Source organism: Etheostoma spectabile, chromosome 13, assembly GCF_008692095.1.
Source record: "Etheostoma spectabile isolate EspeVRDwgs_2016 chromosome 13, UIUC_Espe_1.0, whole genome shotgun sequence".
Lineage (NCBI taxonomy): Eukaryota > Metazoa > Chordata > Actinopteri > Perciformes > Percidae > Etheostoma > Etheostoma spectabile.
Window position 1 is genome coordinate 9,208,139 of NC_045745.1, and position 22,858 is coordinate 9,230,996.

Below are 22,858 nucleotides of genomic sequence, written 5' to 3' on the forward strand. Positions count from 1 at the left end.
GGGGGGGGGGCGTCTGGTGATTCCCACCCTTAGGAGACAGAGACTACGATTACATGCACATTATATTTTAGTTTTTGCACGTTATTCCGACTAAGCTGTTTACATGGCTCATGAAAGTGAATATTCCACTTATTTACAGATTTACAGCGCATTTACAGAAATGTTGATTGATGTGCATTGTCCTAATCAAATAATTCTGGCTTAATATTCCTGTTTACGGCCGTGGCTCAGTGGTAGAGCGGTTGCCTGCCAATCAGAAGATTGGTGGTTTGATCCCCGCCCCTGCAGTCATTGTCGAAGTGTCCTTGGGCAAGACACTGAACCCCGAGTTGCCCCCGGTGCTGCGCATCGGCGTGTGAATGTGTGTGAGTGTTTATCTGATGAGCAGGTGGCACCTTGTACGGCAGCCCCGGCCACAGTGTATGAATGTGTGTGAATGGTGAATGTTTCCTGTAGATGTAAAAGCGCTTTGAGCAGTTGTTAAGACTGGAAAAGCGCTATATAAATACAGCACATTTACATTTACATTTACATGCAGCTGTGTAAAATAAGATTTTTTTTCAGTTTCAAAAGGCTTGTTAGCCGTGCAAACACACCATCCCTCTTTCATTCCTTTTTCATAATATCCACCAGAATATGCTGTTTACAAGACCTGTATCAGATATAAAAAAATTATAGTCACATTCGGAATAATTGTTAAATATTAGTCTGCATGTAAACGTATTGACTGACTGACTAATTCTGCTCATCTTCCCTGTAACCTGTCTTGTCAGACATGGTTCCCACCCCCCTATATTAACACACACATTTGCAAAATGACGCAGCGGGGGTCAAACTTGGCTCGTATCACCGGGGCAGAAAGTTGCCCTGGCACAGGCCAAGTTCACAGATGGTTCACTACCAGCTATGAATATGCTGACATGAATATACAAGAGGAGACTGTGAACCCAGAGGAACAGGGTTGACAGAACACACAGCAGCTGCTCAGACAACCAATAACTGTAGGGCTGCAACTGACGGCTATGTTGACAGACAATTAATCTGTTTATTATTGCTAAATGTGGCATATAATAATGAAATTAAGTAAATAAATACGTTCTGCAATGCTGGTATTTTTGACTGCCCATGCACCAAAACAACCAATGCAGTGTTGGAAGAACACAACCTTTGAGTAAAAGTACTAATACCACACTGTAAAAATACTCTGTTACAAGTCAAAGCCCTGCACTGACAATGTTACTCCAGTACATGTATCATCAGGAAAATGTACTGAAGGAGCCCTGCCGCACAAAACCCCTTTTACTTGCATTTTTTTAAATATATTGCGTGTTTGTGTTGTGTGTTGTATGTGGTGAATGTAAAAATGAACGGCTACCTCCTCTGTCAGCTCCAGCCACCGAGAAGAAATAAGAGGAGAAATAAATTACCATAGCGGGTCAGTCTGACGTCATGTGGCCTGAGCTCATTAATATTCATGAGCATGAGATTCATGTTGACGCACACACACAGACACACACAAACACACAGACACCCACACACACACGGTGGATGTACAAAAACCCGGAGATGAGACGCACAAGATGACCTAAATTGAGGACAGCAACACTCGTTATTGTAAGTGCAATGATTATATTTGTATGCATGAATGTAGGTGTATAAATATTTTAATGTTTTTTTTTTTTTTTTTTTTTTTACATGTTCAAATAAACAACAACAAAAAAAAGGTAAAGTCTAATAAGTACTTTATTAAATTGTATAAATGTGTGTCCCAGGCCAGGATAGGAAATGAACTAATAATGTACAGATCAACAAGCTACTGACATTAAAATTGGATTCCTTCAATAAATTATTATTTGTTGTCTTAAATCCACCAGACATTTTCATTTGCAGCATCCTCAGCCTTATTGGTAAGGTTACTAGGAAAACTAGAGTCAATTTTTTCTCCTCAAAACAGGTTTCCTTATTTTTTTTTAAACTTTCTCTGTCTCCAGCAACTTCATTGCAAAATTACAAAAAACATGGCAACTTTTATCACAATTCTTTACAAAAGCTCCCGCAACATCAGGCTTTTTGGGCCGCAACAATCTGAAAAAAAGGCTGAGAAATCCAGGAGGGACGGATTAATAAGAAGTGGCACAAACCGTCCTGCAGGCTTTCTATACCACGCTAGAATGGCTTGAAACACTGTAACAGAGGCATTGTTTTCCACAAAATGTTTTTACAGAGTCCGTGGAAGAACTTCAGACATTACCACAAAGTAATGAAAGATGTGTGGCAGGGCACCTTTAATGTTATTAAAAGTACTCAATGCAGAATAATCCTCACATTAATGTGTTACATTAATCAAAACAGGTTGACAAGGAAAACATTGATTTGTATAATGTGTATGTGCTTTGTCCTTGTCAACCTGTTTTAATGTTACAAAATAAAATGGAAAAATGATGGTGGGATGTAAGAGGTAGACATAGGAGGCCGAGAGGCAAAGCGTCGTGTTAGTGTGAATACTGTGTTTGGTGGTTGTTATCCACGCGGCTGAACAGAGTACTCAGGCAGAAATGACACGGGAACAGAGTCTTTAACCTCGTGAACTTTGATGGTACTGCATTCATTCTGCTCCAAGCAGTTCTAGCAGCACTTCCAAGCCACATGTCATGTTGTTGAACTCGTGAACATCATATTCATCGCAATAGTGTCCACTTAGGGTCCAGGGAGTAATTAAAAGCTAAATGCTAAGCGGAAGTGAATAATGTCCTAAACATGGAGACACAAGCCTTGTGTACAGGCTGGCTGTAGAAGCTAAACGGTAATGCTAATGATGCTAAAGCTGCTAAACACATCAAAGAGCTCACAACAACTTCAGAAGGGTTTGTGATGAAGGGTTGGTATCAAACCACATCAGTCCCAGTAAAATAATTGAAGAGTGCAACAGAAGCAATGCTTTGGCTACACTCTTCTCTATGATTCTGTTCATCTTGTGCTCTTGTGGGGCCTTGTTTTGTTTCGTTTTTTTGGAGGTTATAATATAAAAAGTGATTTTTGAGCATGGTCCCGATATACATATTGTATAAGCAGATAAGTGATTTCTGGTAAGAGCTTGTTTTTGTCATTGTCCGATGGTTCAGGAGCTAGAGGACTTCTGTTTCGGGTGTCATGTCAAAATGTAGTTTAAAACCATGGTTGTAGAAAAACCATAGTTTGTAGTTCAATTGTAGAATTGCTGTGACACTAGTATCAGGGGAAACCAGTCTTCAGACAGGGCTTCTTTATGGGACATAGTGCTACAGTGAGTAAAGCTGAGAGAGACCCTAAAAAAAAAATAAAAAAAAGATAGCGTCTTGGAAAGCTGCTATCCTAATGGTTCGGAAATCAAATAAACAGGCATAACGTGAGAGGGTCTTTAAAATGAATGAATTCCTTGCAGGGGTCCTTTTATGTGTGTGTGTGTGTGTGTGTGTGTGTGTGTGTGTGTGTGTGTGTGTGTGTGTGTGTGTGTGTGTGTGTGTGTGTGTGTGTGTGTCAGTTAATGAACCTTCTAGAGATGAAGCAGGAGGCTCCCACCACTCTTTTACAAGATCATTTTACAGCAACAGTGAATCTCCAAGAAAGCCAAGTGTGTGTCTGTCTGTGCATAAAGGCATATGTGTGCTCCCATGAGGTTGTGTCCACTTGATTTGTGTGTGTGTGTGTATATGTGTGTGTGTGTGTATATGTGTGTGTGTGTGTGTGTGTGTGTGACTTGAGACAGTGCCCTCCCACTTGACTGCGTGCCGCGGCACAGAGTAAAGGACACAATGAAGTACAACCCTAAAACAGGGCGACTGTAAGTCAAGTGGTGACAAGCTGCACTAAAACACCATCACTGCTGTCCTCTGGAAACCTCCTTACTCCAGCGCCGTTTGATTATCTCAATCAATACAAAGCCTCCGGAGTCGAGTAAACCCGGGTCCTTCAAAGCACCTTTCGAGCCAAAGTGAACAATCACGTAATAACAAAAAAAAAAAGGTTACAAAGGGTTCTCATCATGGAGGTTCACGTAAAGATCTCTGGGGTAATGATGACACTATAACTTACAACCGAGCAACATGCAAAGCGAGCGAGCCTAAAAACACAAGGCTACCCAACCCTACTGACAACATGATGGAAAGGATCCTACGGAGATGGGACCTAAGGAGTGAGCTCCTTTTTTAGGTGTAATTACACCTATGCATAGCCATATACATTATAATAATGCAAAGCTTACCCTGCACATACACTTATTATTTCTACTCATTTGTTATCACACTGCACATAGCTGCACATACAGTACATAAGTCTATATGGCTCATTCATTATATCCATGTTTATTCTGTTTTTCTTATAATATATTCTGTTAATGCACTGTGTATATCTATATTATTCTTACTTCTAGTATAATGTCTCAGTGACATTTACTTCTAGTATAATGTCACTGATACTACATATCTGTACATACCGGTCTATATGGCTCATTCAGTAAATCCATAGTTATTCTGTTAATACACTGCGTATATCTATGATATTCTTACTAGTATAATGTCACTGATACTACGTTGCACTTATCTGTACATGGTGTTCACACACACACCACTCACATTGCATAGCCATATTTATTTTATTCCGCTTTTATAACACTGCAATATATGTTCTTATTCCCATGCACCACCTGTCTATGTTTGATAATCACATTGCACTTTTCGGCTTTTTTTGCACTTCTGGTTGGACGCAAACTGCATTTTGCTGCCTTTTTACTTGTACACTGCACAATGACAATAAAGTTGAATCTATTCTTCTAATGTAATCTTTTTGTTTAACTTAAAACATCTGCGGAATCACTATTGCCAAATCGGGCCAGAGTCCATTTAAATAAACTGTCATTGTCAAAAAACAAACACACTTCACTCAAAGTCGACAGAAACTAAATCAAAAGCTCCCTTGGTTTGTGTCTTTCTACTGTTACTTTAACACTACTCTGGTCTGATTGAAATAAACCCTTAATTCACCTATTTACATGTAAAAAAAAAATAAAAAACATGCTGGCTCTATACACGCTAAAAGTAGTGTTTATTTAAATGGAACCTGGTGAGTTTGGCGCTAGGACCTTGCTCTTTAACAAAAAGGTCTATCTCTGTCGGGATCCTTTCCACAGTGTTGTCAGACACTTAATAAGAATAATAAATAATCGGAGGATGTCGGCGGCAAAAACAGAACTTTTAGTGGACAGGAATTGAAGATGCACCCTTGTCCTATAAGGAAGGGGCTTTCAGACTTTTTGTGTGTGTGGACCACTATTTGTAATCAAGAATTTCCACGGACCACCTCATGATACACATAATAAAATATGTCTAACAACAGTCCTACCTGAATTAATTCGCACCTCCTAATAGGCCTAGTAGTATTAAAACTATAACAATAACTGGTCCTCGCATCAGTACAACAGGCTTTTAACCCTTGTCATTCTCCCGGCTCAAAAACAGACAAACAATTGAAATTGTCGTCCCTTTTTCAGACTTTATGAGTTTTCACTAACTCCACCTTACTACAACTAGTGTTACACTACCTTTTGGAATTCATGGTCAATTACGCTCATTTATATACAATTATACCTAATATTTGAGTTAAAAAAGCAGAAATTATGAATTATTTTGACTAGTTAAGAGTTAAGATCAGAAGAACGAACAGATAGGTTTAGACGAGTTAAACCCATTGCCATGGTCTTTTTTTTGCATAAATTACTTCCACTTTAAGACACAACTTGCATTATTAGTGTATTAAGGAAATCCTTTTAGATGGCCTATATTGTTAATCACTTGCTAGCTGCACTCATTTCCAGAAGATGCTTTAATGCGAGGTAATTCTCTCCAGCAGATGGGAAGGAGGGAGAAGAGGCACAGAAGCATGGAGGAACACAACTCGAGTCCTTTGAAGATGAGAACCAGCGATGCTTATCCGGAGCATGAATCCAGCATTACTCAGCTTCAGTTTCCATGTTTTCCTCTACCTTTTTATTTAATCATCCGGTGCTCCGGAATAACCTTTCTGAGCTTTGAATGTATTTTCTTAGCACATCTGCACAAGTGTACACCTGGGTTTGTTCAGCGGCTATGCTGTAGCAGCTGAAGGTGGAGTACCTTGCTCAAGGGTACTTGATTGCGGGGGGGGGGGGCACTAGAACTGAACCCATGTGCTTACAGACTCACCCCTTTCACCCTTGAGAGGCGCTATTTTTAGTCTACCGTGGTTGATAACAGCGGTGTTAAATAAACTGCTCTCTTCCAGAATTGAAGCACATGTCAAATTATGACTTGTGATTGGTGTATGTATGTATTGTGATTTTTTTAATTGTTTTTGACGCGACGATTTTCAAAATCGATTCCTTTCCCCAGAATCACCATATCGTAATTTTTGTTTTTATTCAATCAATAATTCTCCAAAATATTTCCGTTCATATGTTTTTTTACACAGTGCCAGATTTGATAATGTAAAGATGCCCGGGGGCCAATGGTCCCGTCTAACTTTATTTTTTTTTGAACAATAAAAGTTACACACAAATGCACTAAATCTAAAATAAATTTTCTATTTAATAAAAAAAAAACAGAAACAAACATTGTACCTTACTTCTACATCTGTAGTCAGATAACCGGACATACTGTACGGAATACTATTAAGTTGATAAAAATCTTACCCTCATGTTCATTGACAACATGACTTACTATGCGTAATGCACAGTTTGTTACCATTAGACTAACGACATATGACTCCTGCTCTTGTCTTTTAAAACCCGAGGCTGCAGCACAACAGACCGATTCAGAAAATCCATGTCCAGGTGTAAATGTCAGACCCTGTGAAGTTTTAAAAGACAGTTTTTTTGGGGCTTTTCCCTTTATTCCCTAGTGGCAGTGGACAGACATGGAATAGTATGTTGTCTCTAGAAGCGTTGTGTCACTGCGTTGTGTTGTCCTATATCAATGTTCTTTTTAATTCCCCAAAATAACATGATTGATTCCACCCAACGCTCTTTGCCAAGTACAAATCTCTACTTTCATTAATTTTGGGTCTTATTCAATTTTATAGCATTTGGAAAACAAATTGAAGTGTTTTTGAAATAGTATTGAGTAAAAGTTGACATATTCCAGTCTGTGATTATCCATCAACATCCATTCCTTTAATTTTAATCAAAATAATTCCTATTTTCTGCTTTTCTAACTCAAACATTAGGGATGATTTCCTATAAATTAGGTTTATTGAACATAAATTACAAAAATAACTGTAAAACCTCCAAAAGGTTAGTGTTGAAAACGTCAAAAGTGACAACAAATAGTGTCTAGAATCCTCAACGCTATCGAAGCGCAGTACTTCTATAATCGCCGTGCATGAAAATCGCAATACAAATCCAATCAGCACCCAAAAACCAGAAGCATACCGGCCCAGCCCTAGTTATGATAATAAGCACAGCAGCACTCATACCTACAATGATTAGGTTTTGTATCCACATTCTGTGTTGCATGTTATGTTTGCCTGTGAGTTTGTTGCAGAATCACACAAAAAATCCCAAGAAATCCCGTACCTGGACGGCTGAATGTCATCCTGTCTCCCGTGTTTCCCCTACAAGCGGCCTGATGAAACAGAAAAGGTCATTGAAGTAATGGTAAAAAAAAATGATCTGGGAAAAGAGAGGCTCTGCTCCTCAGCGCCTCTCAACACTACTTTGGAAAGTCTTTGATAACTTTTCAGAGGAAACTTTTGGAGGTCGCGGTTACATATTAGTGACGTCGTCACTGCTGTGATGAGCGGGAATGACGACGGCTGAGAGGAATTCCTGTGAAATTATCTTTTTTTAATCCGTGAGAGGCAGAGGGAGAGAATGAGGTAGAAAGGCGGAAAGAGGAAGAAAGGCTAGAGATGACAAAAAAGAACAAAGAGAGAGAAAGTGAGGGACTTAAGGACCGTCAACACCAATAATCATAACTATATGCACGAACGAACACACGCGCACACACACGCGCACACACACACACGCACGCACACACACACACACACAGCAATTTAATGAACAATAGAGCCACTGACAGCCAATCAGAATCCATCTTACAACATAGCATTCTTTTTTCTTTTTCTTTTTTTTTTCTTTTTTTTTTAAATTGGCCATTACCGGCAAATACCGATAGATCGAGAAATGCCTAATATCAGCCCGCCGATATAGCGGTGGGGCTCTATTCTTCATATTTATGTTGAATTACTTCTTATGCAAAATATGCGTCTCTGGTAGATGTTTCCGATTGGTCGTGCTGTGCAAACCCCGCCTCTTTTATGGGAACGCGTGCGTCGCCGGACCGGGAAACCCCGGGTTGATTGAACTAGGTGAAGCCGGGTAACTAAATCCAGGGGCCTGTTGATCTCGCTTCGTAGTACAGGCCTGCGGTGATGTAACATGTTGCCATGACGATGCCAATTTCCCCCAACGAAGCAGAGAAGTTGTTTAGGGAGACTTGGGACAAACTGGGACGAGCCTGCAGCTGCTGAGAGACGCCATGTTGTAGCGAGTCTCTGAAGTGCTGCTGCCTTGATGAGAGGTTTCCTTTACAGCGGGTTGGATTATCTGAACACAATGCTCAGGGAAATAAAAACTACGTAAGCCACTAAATCTGTGGTGCATGAGCAGCGATAGAGGGGTGAGAACATATCTCACATTTACAAACCGTCCTTTCGAGCATTGAAAAGCGGACTCCTCTGCTTCGTTTATTAGTTTTAGAAGTTACCGTCTCTTATTTATTTATTTTACCCACTACAATCTTGGCCAAAAATGTGTGCCGCAGCAGATTTGTTTTAATTTACAGTGATGTCTTTGTGCTGGTTGGAGTTGAATAAATGAAGCCACTCGCTGCTTTAAACATCTCATTTGGACTAATAGCTTGCTTTTCAGTCATATCTTTCCCACTATGTTAGGTTTCTTAAGCCTCACTTTTTCGTAAACATGGGAGTAAAAGTACCTTTTTATGATTCTTTTAGGGTAATCGGACATCTACCACCTGTGGTTTAGGCCCCTCCTCCTGAACACTTTTGTTCTGTTTAAGCTTCGAACTGTCTTATTATCAATGAAAACCAGTGAACATAAAGTCACAGGGACTTACTTGTATAGTAACTAACTTGTATAGTTGACAGTTACAGCTCCGTCATATCTACATGGACCTGCATGGTGCAAAATTAAAACAAATATGACAATATGAGTTTATAATATTCCTGCCCTCTAATATGACCTCACGGTCGTTTCATGAATTAGCACCCCTTGCTAATACACAGGAGGGCTTCCCGTCCTCCCCTTCACCAGAGAATGTAAAGGTCGCGGTTTTAAATATGTAAGTTGTGAAATGGTCGCGGTTTGGTTAGGTTTAAGAAAAAGAAAAAAGATTCAGAAAAGGATTGAGGTTTGGGTTAATATCCTCTGGTACGTTCCTTAGCCGTGTATATATGCCGTCACAACAACTCCTTTTCAATAATTTTGAATTTTATGCCTGCAACTTCATTGGAATTGGGGTTTGTCCAAGAAGCCACTAGAGGGCGCAGCCACCAGAAACCTAAATATGAGTCATAATTGCTGCTTGAACAAACAACTAAGGAGCTTTTTTCCAAGGAAGACAGTATCAAAAACTTGTACTTTATTTGGGACTACACTTAGTTTGTATTAGTTGGGTGATGTCCCCACTTTATATTTAAAACTGGAGCAGATTATAGAAATTAGGCACAGCAGCTTGCATTTCTCTCTCATAAGCATTATCTGGAACCTACACAAAAAATATCAAACTTATTTGCATACAGCTCAGACGCAGAGTGCAGGATAACATTTTAAGGAACATTTGATAATGTCATTTTGTTCAAGAACTGAGGGGGTGCAAGTAGAAGTTATTGGATTACACAGAAATCAGTGACCACCCACACACAGAAACACACACACACATACTACTACACTACTACTACTACTACTACTACTACTATATACTACTACTACCACACAGTATGCTGATGAACAAAATGTTGTAGGGCTGCTTGATTATGGAAATAAAAAACATATTTGCATCTATTTTTGGCCAAAATTGAAATCATGATATACAACAGGATTGCTTTTGACCTTTGGAAAGATGCTGTTGTATTATTGAATTGGAAAACTTCCCTTGATACTTTTTCCGTTTGTGTGCGTGCGTGGGTGTGTGCGTGCGTGTGCGCGGTGTGTGTGTGTGTGTGTGTGTGTGTGTGTGTGTGTGTGTGTGTGTGTGTGTGTTGTGTGTGTTGTGTGTGTGTGTGTGTGTGTGTGTGTGTGTGTGTGTGTGTGTGTGTGTGCGTGTTTCGGAACCAACATTTACTCGCCATGTGGCAGATACTTAAAATGTCTTCCAGTTCCAGCGTTATATATATTCTCTAGAAATAATACTTTACTGATCTTTGAAAAGGTGTACCTACCTTATTATGTCATTATTACGATATTAGACGAAAATGGTCTCAGAACAACAATATTATCGTTTATTGCAATAATTTCCTGGGACAACTTATCATCCAGCAAAAACTGTGTTATTGTGAAAGGCCTATCTGCAGGATCGTGTTTGTAGGCCGGGATGTCTCTGCAGCACCACGATACTTTCAGACTGCTTTGACACATATTTTGCTTCAACAAACATTGCACCCGGCCCCCTTGAAAGCTGGATATTGCACGAGTCCATATTACAATTTGGATAAAAGTGCGGTTAGTTGTGCAGCCCTACAGGAAACTCTGACATGCACTCGGTCAAACACAGCAGCCTCCCTCCAGGCTGGATTACTGCTGGCTCCTAATGCAAGCCACTGATTTATGGTGTAATCTAGTTCAGGTGGAGAGAGCGTCTCATACTAAGAGGCAGGAAGACCAGCGCTGACCTTTGGTGTCCCGCTCAGCTTGTCAACAAACTCTCAGCGCTACCAGAAAGAGGACGAGACCGAATTAGAATGAACCAGAGCAGGTGAGTCACAAAAAGTGGACTGATTTAATTCACTCCCTGGTTAAAATGAGTAGGATGAAGATGATGAGGATGATGATGGGTTAGCGGAGTGTCCTTCTGTTTATAGCTTTATCTCGATAAAACGGCACGGTTGAGTTTCAGCCTGCATGAACGTTTTGTAGCCTTTTTATAATTTAACCCTCATGTTGTCCTTGGGTCAAATTTTCAGTAATTTCTTCTTTTTTTTTTGCTCTCTACAACTACAACGTCCCTGTTGGCAACACTGATTATATTTATTATTTGTTAATGTGTTTTTGTTCAAAGGACTTTAAGTTTCATATCTTAAGTTTGTATTTTTATACATTTTATTTATCAGAACTTTAATATATTTTGATGTTCTGTTGTGACAATAAAACACATAATTATATTATTTTAGTGGGAACTCATAAATAACTAACGGAAATCGGTTTGTTTTGTAACGGGTTTCTGGATTTTTTTTATAAAATTGACAGTATATGGGATTTTTAAATAGCCAAATATCCATATCAGTCGGGCTCTGGTCTGGACCCTTCCTGTTCCTGTAATGACCTTTGTGATGACGTCCGACGCTCCGACTGACTGCACGCTGTGCCTGTTTATTTGACCTCTGAAACTGTCATTAAAACTACCAGGTGGGCCTCAGAGTCTGTATTTAGGTCCCAGTTCCCGTTGTGAATATCATGAACTCTGACATTCGGAAGTTCAAACCAAAAACTGTAACTTTATGGAAATCAAACTCTGGAATCCTGCAGTCAGCGGCACAAACCACACGTGATGACTTCAAAACAGACGAGAGGAAAACGATCCGATGTTAGCGAGTCTAGCGTTTTCCCTATTAACAATTGATGCACACTTCATACGGCTTCATTCCAGTAAACAGGGGGCATCCAAGGCATCTTAATTAGCGGAGACGGGACTCTAGTCTCTGTTGAGGGGTATGTTTGATGTATTTTAAGGGAGAAGTGGAGCAGCCTACAATCTGATGAGGGCTGGTTTTTTTCCCAGCATGCTGACTGGTGAATACGTTCAGTTTCAATCATAGATTGCATATAAAGATAGGACAGCTCGACAGCTCCCTTAAAGTAAAGCCGAAACATCAGGCCATAAGCCCCGCCCCTCCATGTTAGCAGATGGAACATTTTTCCAAAGATGGTTTTCATTTCATTCATGGTAGTTCTTCGGTTTTACAAAGTGTTCATTTTCCTGACAAGTTTGGTTTTTATTAGTTTTTTTTTTTTAAATGAAGAAAACAGGGTGAAACCTTTTGATTGACAGCAATGGTTGACTGTGATTGGTCGAGCGGGTGTAGGGGTGGGACTTTGATACCATGGCTCCACCACCCGGTAACTACTGCGCAGACTCTGGCTCCAAATGAGGCCATAATGTGGATGCATCTGTTTTTGGTCTCGATCATTATGTTGTTAAGATCATTATAGTTTGTCTAATATCTTATGTTGACTAATTCATAATTAGTAAAAGGTCTTGTCTGGTCTGTTCTCATCCATCTTACAAAAGCTTTTGGTTCCACAATTACAGATACTAAAATCAAACGTACCCACGCAATCATGAATCCAGTTTTTACATCAAATATTTATTGCTTGCAAGCATGCTTACAAATTCAACAAATATGACCCTTACAGTGTGAAGGGAGCCTCGAGACGTCAGTGACAACGTCAGCCTCCCTACGGCTAAAGCTCAGCCTATTCCTGCTGAAAAAGCTCAGATAGCGTTGTGCTTCATCGTCTCTGTACATTCCACGCAACTCAGCGGGAATCTCCAAGCAGCTCACAAGTACAGCGACTTTGTTCCTCCGATCCCCACTATCACCAAAACCCATCCCCACCCCCATCCCCACCCCCATCCACACATTGTACACATTCACTGTAGGACACGCGGCACCCTGATGGATGTGGCCTGCTTCAAACGGAGCAATGAAACAATTATTCCTGCACTCCATCTCTGTCAGTCCTCTCTTCAAAGAGTTCACTATTCGAAAAGAAAAGGGTCCATAACTCAAACCAGTGAGCATTTGAATAACAGTAGTGTGCGAGTGCGCGTGCGAGCGCCAGTGTGCATATTCATCTTTTGGAAGCATTTAAATGTTAAAAATAAATAAATAAATATGGGTGCATTTAGTTTAGTGAAGATGAGAAGCAGCTACTCAATAACTCAGCTGAGTCACACAAGTTCAGCACAACTTAGTGGTCTACGTGGTCTGGCGGAGCCTGAAGGGAAACTGGCCACCTGTAGTCTGCTGGACCTGGATCGTTGAGACAAACTGATTTATTTTCTGTTTTGGTCCAAAAACAAAACTAATATATAAGAAAAAAACAGAGGTGGAATTTTTCGTTGGATTTTTGGTGGCCTTTTATTTTGGTATTTTTGGACAAAACAGTTTTTTTTCTGTGGGACTCGGTGCTTTGCTTGATTTTTGTATTAAATATATTATTATTATTTGATTTGAACCTTGAATTGTGGGTTTGTATTTTCCTGGGTTTATCTTTTCATTGGTTTCGTGTGTAGGGTGTACATTTTTATATGTGCACGCTTGTGTGGTTTGATTTATATCCTACATACAAAATACAACAGACCTACACCTTTAACTGGACTAAGACCATCTCAGATGTCAGGAGAGAGACCTGGCTGGCACCCCTGGACCATTTAAGGAAAACAAAACGGATAAAGACAAACTGTCACAAAATGCAGGGGTAATTTGTTGTTTTGTCGTTAGTGAAAACCATTATTGATTTGGTAGCCTCATATTAGAATGATATTTCCTCCTATGTAGTCCGTTCATTTGCATTCGGATATCAACCCTCTTTTATTGGCAAGAATGGAAAAGTCAACAGCTAAAGTGAGTCGTTCAAAATAAAAGCTTCTTTTTGCTTCCCCTTACTTCCAATTGTTCCCAAAAAAAGCAAAGAGCAGCACGTTGTTCATACAATGGCACCGTGAGCTCATTTACACTTTCACGATCCTGCATGATCAATGTGGAGGCAGTTAAAAAGCAAAAGTAGAAAAATATCCTGAGTCTAAAACTTTTTAATGTTTAGATATGCACTCATTAAAGTTAATTTGACTGCCAAAAAAGTCAAAGTCCTTAAATTGCACAAGACTAAAAGTAGTGAGATAAATTTGTACTTCTTCCATCCATATATTAAATTAAGAGTCAATGTAGATTTTCATTTTGGAATAATATGATAATCCTACATTGAATCATTGTGAAAACAAAACTTTCTAGATGTTGTGTGGTACTTTGGCCAGGTCATTATCCAAAAAAACAAATATACATTCATGATTTTGTCCATGTTGTCACTAGTTGCTTCACAACCAGCCCTACTTTGCATCTGATTGGCTAGAACTCGTTTCATTGGTAGGTTGGAGTTCGATGATTGGTTAAACCTAGCGCATCGAAAAACAAATCCCATGTGGACTTTTTAATTTATTTCTTTTTCTAAAATAGTCGTAGCCCAGAAATCCGGCACCAGGCCCGAGTACTTTAAGCTCTGCGTTAGTTAGAGCTGCGTTCCTCTCATTCGATTGGAAGGTGAAATCATTAGACCCAAAAATGCACCGAAAACCGCATGCAAGTTCCCAAAATAATTTATTTATTTTTCCTCACGGCAGCACGCCAGAGATCCGGCACGGTGCCGGGATACTTTAAGCCCTGCATTTGCCTTGTTGCTGTGGAAGCGTTATGTGTTAATTATGATTTACTGTCAGCTACTGTGGTCAACGCAGCATTATTACTACAGAATTAATGAAGCTGCTCCAAAACCAAAAGTAATTAGTGAGTTGGAGGGAAAGAAAGAGGGAGGCGGTGTGGGAGAAAGGAAACAAACACAACGGCTCAGAGAGGAAGTGTGACCTTATTTCACGCATGGACTGCAAGCGCACAAAATGTGTTGCTGTTCATCCGAAATTAGCCAAAAGCAGATGATCAGACCCAAGACAAATGCAGTTTTTCAGTCTATAGTCAAATTAAAATCCCAAGCATTTAGATGAACTCATTTCCAATTGGCTGGAGGCCGGTGTGCATTACTTCCTGATAACTACACTATGGTTAGTAAATAAATACATTATCAGTGTACACCTGTTTGATTTGGGGACCTGGTAAGGATCCCCCTCCAGGTGGTCCAGGCACGTCCAGCAGGGAGGAGGCCTCGGGGAAGACCCAGGACTAGGTGGAGGGATTACATCTCCAAGCTGGCCTGGGAACGCCTCTGGATCCCCCAGTCGGAGGTGTGGCTTGGGAAAGGGAAGTTTGGGGTCCCCTGTTGGAGCTGCTGCCCCCGCGACCCGGCACCGGATTAGCGGACAAAGATGGATGGACTCATTTGATTAGTAAAGTAATAATTATTCCAACACACTGTTTACTCTTTTAAAGTCGGACTGGGAGGATCTCTTTGGACTACGATTACATTCATTACTTGCTTTTTGGTTTTTTTACTAAGGGATTAGTGTTAGAGAAACCTCGCTGTGTGGTTTGTTCAGTAACATTTATGTATGCATGGGTGGGCGCCCAGATAGCTCGGTTAGTAGAGCCGGCGCCCAAATATAGAGGTTTATTCCTCGACGCAGCGGGCCTTGGTTCGCCTCCGTCACTCCCCCTCTGTCTCCCCTTTCATGTCTCCACCTGTCCTGTCAAATAAAGGCCTAAAAAGCCCCAAAAATGTATGTTAATATATGTATTTTGTACATCTGTCTGTATGTATGTTTGTAATAGAAGCATGGGGGGGGCACGCAAGCAACAAATTTCCACATTGTTAAACAATAAAGTCTTTAACATATTGTCAAGTGGCCGAAGCATAAGCAGGATAATCTAGTCTAACTGAACAGGGTTATTCCTGATTTACAACAATAATGCGCTCGCACCTTCGGCTCTAAAATCGCCGGTATAAAATTCATATGCTGCCCACAAATTTCCTAAGTGATCTGTGTTACCGTAGAAACACACTGAAGCAGTAACAAGCCCAGAAAACGAATGAACAGCGACGTTTTGCTTTGTTCATTGTTCATTGACCAAACTATTATTAGTAATGTTAAACGAATGAACGCACAGAGGGCTTTCAGCTGGTGACCGCGGTATATTCCATGTTCGGGGGTGTCGGCAGATTAGGTCACACACCGTGTAGAGGCGACCGCCCTCCATTTCATTATGAAGCGCTTTAAAAAAAAACAAAAAACATTTAACACATTGTCATGAATAATTTCTTATCTGAGATTTGCTCCGTCGGTGTGACACCGATAGAGATTACTGCGCTTACCAAGCCCACGGTACTGTATATTTAAAGACACTAGAGTGTTTTAGTGTTGAACTTCCAAATGCAAAGCGGTGAGACTCATACGAGGCGGTACGTGCTCAAAATTGAAAGCAGCAGCGAGCGAGATATTCTGACTTTTAACATTCTGACACTGGATAGTACATTTCCCAAAATGCAAATCAACGCAAACCCTCCCAGCTTCCTTAATGCTCACTTCTTTCTGATATCTCCAATTGGAAAAAAAACCTGATGACATCACAGTGATTATTATTATTAAAGGTTTATTTTAACAGTCATCTGGTGTATGTATCATAGTGTTTTTAGCTGAAGCTAATTTACAACACTTGTCCCTAGTAGGGCTTTTGGTTAAGAATAAAAATTACAGTTTAATATTATTAAAAGACAAAGATTAAATTAAATGAAAAAGGAAAGTATACAGAGAGAGCACAGTGTAAAAACTAAATATGAGAGCAAGATTACTCCTGAATTAACCATGATTTGGTATTTGTTTTGAAGGTGGTCAATGTTACATTGATTGTTACTTGATACATTTCAAGTGGTCGGGCGGAGAGCTCCATAATTTTGACCCTTTTATAAAAATAAAAAAAAAACCTGATGTCATGTTATCTTTTCAGACTTAACAACAAAAACTCCTCCAGTTATAAGCATTGGCAATATAGACAGTTAAAGAAATGGACCAACAGATCCCGTTGCTCTGGATGGAGACCACTGAAGTCTGTTAGAAGCTCTTTTCCGATGATACTGAGCGTTACTGCGCAGACTCCACTGAAGCTGGAAGACGTAGATGTGACATGAGCAAGATGTCTGAAAGTTGTAAGTCTTCTGGTAGCTGTGCAAGAGAAATCTCAATCATTCCCAATCATTAGAGACGGAGAGGTAGGTATATGTAAGGAGACAGCATAGACAGGCTAATTACTGCTAACTAACACGCTAGTTAACATTAGTAATTAAACCTAAACAACTGATGTAAGTCCAAACTGTCTGCCAGCTTCTCCTGACAATACGGTGATTTGTCGACTATGCGACAGTAAGTCTCCTGGTTATGAAACAATCGTTAGACTATTTTTTTTAAAACGTCCGCTACGGAGCCATAACATGAGATACAAGATAATGGTGGCTTTCATAAATTGTCGTGTTTCTTTAGAAATAAACAACGGACAGATGGCGTCTTTAAACGCTTCAGATGTAAAGTTATTTGCTGTCAAAGTGGCGCCAAAATGCATGGGAGTCAATGGGATGCTTTGTAGCATTAAAATGGCGCCACAGGAGCTCCGCTTCGTGGACGCCCGCTTACCCCCTTGGTTACCCCCCTTGGTTACCCCCTTGGTTCTCACATGATGACTGAATGAATACAGAATTGCAATATGACACACTGTAACTCAATTAGAAGCGCTAACACTTAGAATGCACAAAACCGTGTTGTCATCCCAAAATAGACCCTGTGTCATAATATGTTCATTTGGTTAAAGAGGCTATTTTACATTTGAAAAACGTTGTTGCTATTTTGGGGATTCTGATTGGCTAACGTGGGCTTAAGCTTCTCGTTACACTGCCCCCTACAGGTCTGTCATGGCATACGTACACGGGTACGTGTTACCGAACACTTTTCTGATAACTGACAGCTGTGCATGATGTTATTCTTGAAAACGGAGAGGTTGAAATGTCGGTTTATGAAAATAGCTGCCCACGTAGAACATAGTCTGCGGCAGGATAGATAAATGAAGGGAGATTCGTCTACCGTGGCAACAGCCGCACTCGGTTGGACCGAGGCCTGTAAACGCATGAAGCAGGCTCTCTGTAATGGCTCCAGCTAAAAGCAAAAGTAAGTAAAACAAGACCCAATGGGAAAAAGTGATGAGACAAAGAATAACTAGATAGAGAGCTGTTAAAACTCGCCACCTTGTAGAGAAATGCTGCGTGTTCATTTCTCAGCTGTAATCCCGTTAGCGGCCGGGACCGACTTTCATTACAGGGACATTATCAGCCGCTCCGCACAAAAAATGTGCAGTAACAAGATTTCTTTTAATCAGCCGACTAACACGAGCAGCCACCTCTCTCCACCTCAACCTTGTCACGTTTTGTGGAGGCACGCTGGGCCGAAGCAGCAGTTATTGTGATTTACTGTATCTTTGGAGGGGAGTAAAACCGGGGACAAAGACTCAGTCAATGCTTCTGTAGAAATAACAGGAGGCCTTGTGAGTGGAGCTTTGTTTAAAATGTGGCACTTTCTCCTTCAATTTTTCAAACAAAGCACACTGATTAAATCCTTAAATTACCCGTAATGGGGGTCATCAGGTCGAGACCTGCAACCTGATGACACCCAGTCATCAGGTCTAAAGGCTTTTTGTACAATTAAGTTTTATTGATCGTGTGATGAAGATGAAAAATGTCAGTTTACGGGGAAGGACAGAGGCCTGGACTATGAATCAAGATCAGCAACCCACTGGATTTCTCTCAGTTCCCCGGCTTCACCTAACCCAACAACCACGGTCCTGCATAACCTGTCCCCCGACGGTGGGTAACAGTTCAATCAACCCTGGTTTTCCCAATCCAGCGGAGCACGTTCACATAAAAAGAGCCGGGGTTTGCACAGCACGACCAATCGCAAACATCTGCCAGAGCCGCATATTTCACACAAGAGCAAATTATAATTCTACATAAATATGAAGAATACAGGCACGGTTTTACAGGCAAAATAAATAAATAAATAAATTAATAATAATAATAATAATAATAATAATTGGGGATTAAATAACTAACAAAAACCAACCAATCAAAACAACGCACACTTGGACAAACATCGGCGTGAGCAGAACTACATAAAATGATAGAAAACATCTTTAAAAAATAAAATATTTGACGTGTACAGTACGTTGAGTTTTTAGTTTGGCTCATGTCCCATCCGAGGGGTGATCCCGATGTTTTGGCTTCACTTTCACAGTCTGTGCATTAACCGCTGGTAATTATTGGTAAAAAAAAGAGCAGGATAATACCCCTGCCAGTGAGACTCGAGCGTGGCGCCGTGTGACTTCCGTTGATCTGAATGGTGAGCAGAGCTGGCGCTGAATGATTAATGAACCAGTGGAACTTCACCTTGGAACACAAGCTACACTCACTCTTTAATTATAAAATAAACACCTTCCTGACTTCTTTTATGAAAACATAAATGAACATACAGCTTCAGCCAGCCAGCCACTGCTGCAGAAAACTCTCCACCTCTCTCTCCATATGTTGTATAAAGCTACTGCAATGGAAGATGGGATGTCAGAATTGAACATTACAGCTTGTCTGCTGTACTGTGTTGCCGAGCCAAATAGTCATTGACTTGTGTAGTTGTAGTCGGAAGTAAAAAAAAAAGAAAAATGGATGCTAAGTGATGCAATTTACTCAAAGTTGTCACATTCAATTCCCCATTTTTCACATGTTGCTGTTCTTGTCATACTCTTAGTGTTGGAAATTGCCTCTACAATGAGAGTGCACATTAGTAAGTTGAGATGCGGAGACACCTGTCCCCTCACCTCAAGTTCTCAAAGACGAGTCTTTCAAATGAAGAGGTTACATCTAAATGTACTTTTGGCTTTTCAAAAGGTCTACTCCAAAGGGACGACGACCCTCCCGCCCCCGCGCTGAGACAAATTATCGGAAACGCACAATAGGTTTCTAAGAACACGAGACGAAATGGAGACAGGTTGACTTTGAAGAACATCTGACGCTGAGTGCCAGGATTAAATTGAAGAGTCAAGGAAAGTCAAAGAAGATGGAAAACACATATACACACAGACACACACACAGACACACACACACACACACACACACACACACACACACACACACACACACACACACACACACACACACACACACACACACACACACACACACACACACACACACACACACACACACACACACACACACACACACACCTCAAAATATAAACAATATGCAAGCTTGAGAGTTCTGTACTTTGGGACTGAACCTTTAAGCTCTGTTCAGAAATGAGCACACCTCGTATATTTTCTGCATTTATGACAACCAGAGTTACCAGACAACATGGCTGCAGGACTGAATGAGAGTCAAGACCGGGCCGGAGGCTTCAGGTAGGATTTCAGCTCGGCATTAACAGCCGTTAACAGAAGCTTTCATAAAAAGTGTTAATGGACGGATGTGATCCACATAATGGAAAGTCGGCTATTAAGGGTTGCGAGTCACTGATGAGTAAAATCACATTTTTAATGCAGTCCTGTGGTGTAATAGAACACATCTCCTGCCGCCTTCATAACACAGAAACATAATGATCTACAAAAGACCTAATTATTGGTTCTCATGCACAAAATAATGGATTTGTTAAGCCACTTTTAAAACAAGATGGATAGTGGAAATGAGCTGATTTTAAGGGTTTAGATGTGTTCCCTTCCTTACTTTAAGGGTGATAATGGACCAGTCTAGGTGGACGGCTAATAGACGTCAGTGGTGAACGGAAACTTCACTGATCTGAAGTAATTTTATGTTTAGCTGGACTTGTTCATGATCAGTAACTTATAAAGCTGCATTAAGTACCGTCCAGTTCATTAACTACATTCGTTCAGTTCATTACTTACCTCGTCTATTAAAGGCTTTAGTAATGTGGCTGCTAGGGCTGGGTATCGCCAATGATTATCCTATTGAAATAAAATAATAGAAAGGCCATAAAACTGTTTCCCAATGTCATTTGATTGGGACACAACAACAACTGGCGATTGTTGTTAGTTGTCATAGTGACAATATGCATCGGTGGGGCCATAAACAGTGTCGCAGCTCGCTGGGAAGAGAGCCGCCAACGCTCAGGAGACGTTCTCGGAGTTGCAGGGAGTGAGGAGGGTCAGTTAGACCCAGCGGCAGTGGGTCAGGGGACCGCTAACTTTAGACCCAGCAGCGGTGGGTCAGCAGACCACTAACATCAGACCCAGCGGACCGCTAACATCAGACCCAGCGGCAGTGGGTCAGCGGATTGCTAACATCAGACCCAGCGGCAGTGGGTCAGTGGATTGCTAACATCAGACCCAGCGGCAGTGGTTCAGAAGACCGCTTACATCAGACCCAGCGGCAGTGGGTCAGCGGACCGCTAACGTTAGCCCGCCGTTTAACTCATTCTCTGTAACCAACGCAGCATGAAAGCACGGCGGAACTAGCAAGCCAGCCAGTCGGTGTTAGCTTGCTAACTCCACCCTAATGTTACCCCCTCGCCAAATAACAGAAAACAAGCCGAATAAAGTGGTCACTCATGGCGATAGCAATGTGCTTTGTGCGGATGAAGCATGAAGTTAATTTGACTCATTTGGCGTCTGGCTCTCTACCTCGTAACGAGGCCTGCACAATCCAGGGAAAAATATGACTCCATTTTTGACAATTTCCTAGTTTAGAATTGATATCATAATTCTCTGCCACAAGTTTCTCCATGATGATGATGATTGGCCCCCGCTTACGCAGAAGCTTAAATAACACTTTAGAAAAAAAAATCCTTAATCCCAGAACAGATGTCACAGCCACCCTAAAAGTTATAAATATATAGGGACAATAGGCTACATATAGGAAAACCAGTATAACTGACCTAATGACACACATTACGGGTATTTTAAGGATTTAATGAGTGCGCTTTGTTCGATGCTCAAAGAGAATTCACAAGCCAAAAGGGCCCCCGGATCTTGCATTCATGCCTAAACAGATCAAATTAAAGGAGAAAGTGCCACATTAAAGCAATACATGTTGGTAACAGAACACATTTGTATACATATTTAAACACCATATATAAATACTTGAAATACCACATGCAGTAACGTTAATAAAATCAGGAGAGAAGTGGATTTCACTGGTGTACATACCAAATCAAGAATAACTGGGGATTTTAAAATAAGCAGGGCTGATAACAGGAGACTGATTCTATTAAATCTGTTTTCCTTCCCAGTCTGGTTAAAATAATTCATTGTTGGTAATTCATCACCGTTGTTGGTGATTTTCTGCATTTTCCACTCTGCAAACAATAAATCAAGCTCAACTGTAAAAGCTTTAGACAGAAATATTATTCTGTGCATGCCAGCTTCCCCTTTGGATATTATAATAAATGACTTGGGCAGACATGCGCTGCAGGTGAAAGAGTTAATCTGGCCACAAATCAACTGTTAACCTCCTAAACATTGCTTATGCAGAGATTTAATATTTACACTTTACTTGAAGGTATCCACATTAGAGTGACATGACACTGTCATGAACGCGCCATAAAACATTATAAACAAGTCATAAATGTTTATGACATAACGCTTCTTTTAGTAAGTGTCATTCGGTTTTGTCATGACAAGTTAAGTGGGTTATACATTAGTCTACTGTTAATTTTTTTTCACCTATTTTTAATTTAGTCTTATTCCAAATGTACTTATTAGTTTGTCATATTTAGTCATTCACATAACTTTTGTTAGTCACGTTTTAGTCAACTAAAAGTCTTGTCATTTTAGTCTTTTTTTTTTACATCTCACAGTTGAAGTGTACCTATGATACAAATTACAGACCTCTACATGC

General features: G+C 40.5%; 1 protein-coding gene and 1 long non-coding RNA gene across 3 annotated transcripts in view; one reads left to right on the forward strand and one right to left on the reverse strand.

The window, feature by feature from the left end:
* LOC116701076 (uncharacterized) overlaps positions 1-10,895 on the forward strand; it is a 20,792-nt gene extending 9,897 nt beyond the window's left edge. Inside the window, exon 3 of the long non-coding RNA XR_004334802.1 lies at positions 10,885-10,895. This is a non-coding gene — a long non-coding RNA (uncharacterized LOC116701076). The remainder of the gene's footprint in view (positions 1-10,884) is intronic.
* The window catches only part of sgcd (sarcoglycan, delta (dystrophin-associated glycoprotein)), a 361,460-nt gene that overhangs the window by 242,923 nt on the left and 95,679 nt on the right, over positions 1-22,858 (reverse strand). The window lies entirely within an intron of this gene.